Raw genomic sequence first — 4,051 nt, 5'->3', positions numbered from 1 at the left:
CGAGATGATGTATATACTTCTCGCTCCTTGTTGGTTACCCCAAGTGGAAGGTTGAGATGTAGTCAGCAGCAAGTTTTCCCTTACACGGAGACTGTAAGGTTTATCGAAACAGGAGGACTCCTAGGATCAACAATTAGGTGTCTCCCACCCTGGCGCTAGCAGAAGACGTGGACCTGCACACACACAAATAACTTTGCTCCCAACGAGTACAGAGAGGTTGTCAATCTCTCCAGCCTTGTAGTTTGCAAAGGATCAAAACACAAGCGGGAATAGTAATAGTGATTGCAATGGAAAAGGAAATGAAAGCCGTAAATGATGGAGGTGTAAGCAAGGGTGGTGATAAGGACCGGAGTCACATGATGTTCACTAGTGATGTCTCTCTCTCAAAAGACGATAAACAACTAAGATTGGGTAAACAAATTACAGCTGGGCAATTGACGTAATTATAAACGCACCGCAATGCTAATTATGCTACTTGAAACTTAGAGGCTCAATAGTAATGGGTAGTACGCCAAGACAAGTAGACCGTTTATTCATCAGCATCTACTTACTAATCATCCACCTTGAGATATCTATCCAGAACATCTCGCCGGTATTAAGTTGCGAGCCCCATCCAAAGTGCAAACTCAAAGCAACGGCCAACTGCATTAACGAACTATGTGTAAGGTAAACAATCCTTGCAACCGCGGTCACAAGCACCACTGTTTTCTCCCTGGTGGCAACAACACATCCCCTAGTCTCATGTTTCTGTCACTCAAGCTAGACATCGAGGGCTATGAACCCACAATCATGCATAACGCTCCCTCTTGGAGTTAGAATCTACTACTCGTCCAAAGCAATAAATAGCAACGGAGAACATGCATGAATCAAGAAAATAATATAAAAGGATAATCGAATATATAACTCATAACAATGTGAACATAATCTCTAATCCATTTGATCCCAACAAACCGAGCATAGCAATAGCAAGAGAATTACATAGATGCCTTGATCATGTAGGGCAGCTCACATGGACTAACCATTGAAGCACAAGATTGGAGAGAAGACATCACATAGCTACTGGTCGTGGACCCATGGTCCAAGCAGGAATACTCATGGCACGTCCGGGAAGTGTCCATGGCGGTGGAAAAGCTCCCGGAGGTCAATCATCCCTCCGGCAGGGTGCCGGGAAGAGGTCTCCTGACGCTCCCGATCTCGGAAGCGCTGCGGCGACGGTACCATGGAGAAATTCTTGATTCTCGATCCCGCATAGGGGTTTCCTCGCCAAGGGGTAAATATAGGCAAAAGGAGGGCACCAGAGGGCGCGGGCCCCACCCAGGTGGCCTCTTGGCGCGACCTAGGGGTGGGCCGCGCCCACAGGTCCCGTGGGCGGCCGCTGGCACCCCTGTGCTCCCCCTTTCGTGCTTCGTAAAGCTTCTCGTGCGCTGATTTTTATATATTTTTCTCGGGATTTTTGGGGCTCCGGAAAATTGGGTAAAAGCCCGTGCAAAAAAGACATCATTAGACAGAAACTGGCACTGGGTGCACTGAGTTAGGAGGTTAGTCCAAATATGTGTAAAAATATATAAAAATGTAGCAAAACATATAACAATGTCACCCAAAAGATGATGGAACAACCAGAAATTATAGACACGTTTGGGACGTATCAACATACCCAAGTTTAATTCCTGCTCGTCCTCAAGTAGGTAAATGATAACACAATAATTTCCGCGGTGACATGCTAACACACATATAAGTACTTCAAAGTGAAGCAAGTGAGATATGCAATTCAAGTCAAGGTAATAACAAGAAAGAGTCTATATCTATTATTGAAATTAGCAAAGTAAGAACATAAAGGTGCAAGAGGTCTCGCTGTCCGTGACTCGAATGTATCCAAATGGTGTTTGAGTGCAAGAAGTGGGAGATGGGTTGCGATTATAATTTTTTTTTAATTGAGAACTCAGTCTACTAAACCTCACACTTGGTCTCCTTCAGAATCTTATTTTGACTCATCCCCAGACCACTAGTCAGGCACAAGTCAAAATGATCCTCTCCCTTTCGACTTTGAGCACTCATGCAATGGATGAGCGTAAGCAAGCTGTGTTGGCACTTAGGATGGTAAAGATAATAATGATGGGGAAGGAAAACAAAAAGGTGTGAAAGGCTCACATCAATGAGGACAACCATAGGCGAGAGAAAGCCAAATGATAGATATGATGTGAGGAGTAGGGATTGCCATGCAACGATGCACATATGAGCTAAGGTAAGCTCACCAATGGAACTAGTGGGGGTGCATCCAACTTGCTTGCTCACGAAGACCTAGAGCTCATTTGAGGAGATTCATCATTGGAATATGCAAGCCAAGTTCTATAGTGTAAGGGTCCCCACATAGTTATGCACGAATGATAATCTCTATGTAGTAAAAATATAGCAATGGAGTACGAGTGTGGATCTTTCAAAAGGAATAGTAGTATTGCCCCCTTCTCTCTCTTTTTATTTCTTTTTTATTATTTTTATTTCTTTTTCTTTTTTTCTTTTATTTTTATTTTTTGTGGCCTCTTTGGCTCTTTCTTTTATCTCTCATTTGTCCTCTTTGGGATCTTTCCCTTACTTAAGGGCAACACTATATGTTTTACAAGAATGAAAAGAAAATCATCACACTTTATAAGAAGTACTCAACATAAAGACAAGTGAAAACTATCATGATGTATGCAAATGTATGCCTCTACCAGTGTAGCAGGATATGCAATGATACTAGCGCGCCATGTAGCAGTAATAAGGGCAAGGCCGAACTATCATGCGGCTCATCGATCAAGAAAAAGCATGTATGACATGAAGATCAAGTCATGAGATGGTGTATGTTGCATGGAAATGTATCTCGGAAAGGCTATGGAAATGCCTTAATAGGTAGGTATGGTGTCTGTTTTGAGGAAAGATATAATGAGGCTTATGTATGACAGAGCGTATCATGTCATGGGTTTGGATGCACCGGCGAAGTTTGCACCAACTCTCAATGTGAGAAAGGGCAATGCACGATACCGAAGAGGCTAGCAAAATATGGATGGTGGAAGTGCCAATAATCGAATACTCACATTAGTCCGAAGAACTCATACACTTATTATCGGTAACTCTCTATCTAGTTAGGAAATTCACAAAGAGACAAGTACCCCGAGGAGGAGTGTTTGGGGATTTGGTTATCCTTGCGCATCCTCGACTCATGGTAACGTGAGGGTACTCTATATATCCCAACCCCTCCAGAGATTAGCGATCAATTTAGTAGCTAGAGTTCTCATCTAATTTTTAGCTTTTAAAAAACACACGTATTTTCCAAAATACGACACCGATCACTAATAGGCTTAAGCTCTTGGCACCAATAGTCCAAACATTACTCAAATCAATACCTCAAAACTATTGCAAGTTACTACTATACTTAAATAGCAACCTCAATTACCTACTCATGCAAGACACACAACTCAGTGCAACAAGCCAACTCTCTAAACAAGATAAGCATGATAACTCAAGAGAGTTCCAAAATCAACCTAAATAATATCTCTTAAAATGATATAGCATGAAAACTAAGAGCTAGGCATGACAGTAGCTACGAGAACAAAAAGAACACACAAAAAGGATAAGCATGAAAACCTATGTTGTGTTCTAGAGTGGAATGGAGCGTATTTCTCTCCCAAACAAGGTAGGCTAGGTTCTGACTTGTTATGCCCAGCAAGAAAAACTAAAACAAACTAAAATGTAAAGAGCAGGACGCTCCAAGCATAGCACATAACATATGAAGTGATAAAAATATAGCATGAAGATGGACGAACTGATGATTGTTGATAGATAAGGGGATGCACGGGGGCATCCTCAAGCCTAGACGTTTGAGTCTTCTTGAATATTTCTTGGGGGTGCATGGGGCATCCCCATGCTTGAGCGCTTGACACTCCTGGATCTTCTTTCATCATCTTCCATCGCATACTTGAAAACTCCCTTCATACGAAACTCATCATAATCTGATTAGAGTGGTTGGTACCCGTGATAAAATAATTCATTACCTATTGGAAATAAATATTTTCAT

This window comes from Hordeum vulgare, chromosome 7H, assembly GCF_904849725.1.
Source record: "Hordeum vulgare subsp. vulgare chromosome 7H, MorexV3_pseudomolecules_assembly, whole genome shotgun sequence".
In the NCBI taxonomy this organism is placed as follows: domain Eukaryota; kingdom Viridiplantae; phylum Streptophyta; class Magnoliopsida; order Poales; family Poaceae; genus Hordeum; species Hordeum vulgare.
Note: the sequence above shows the minus strand (reverse complement) of the source record.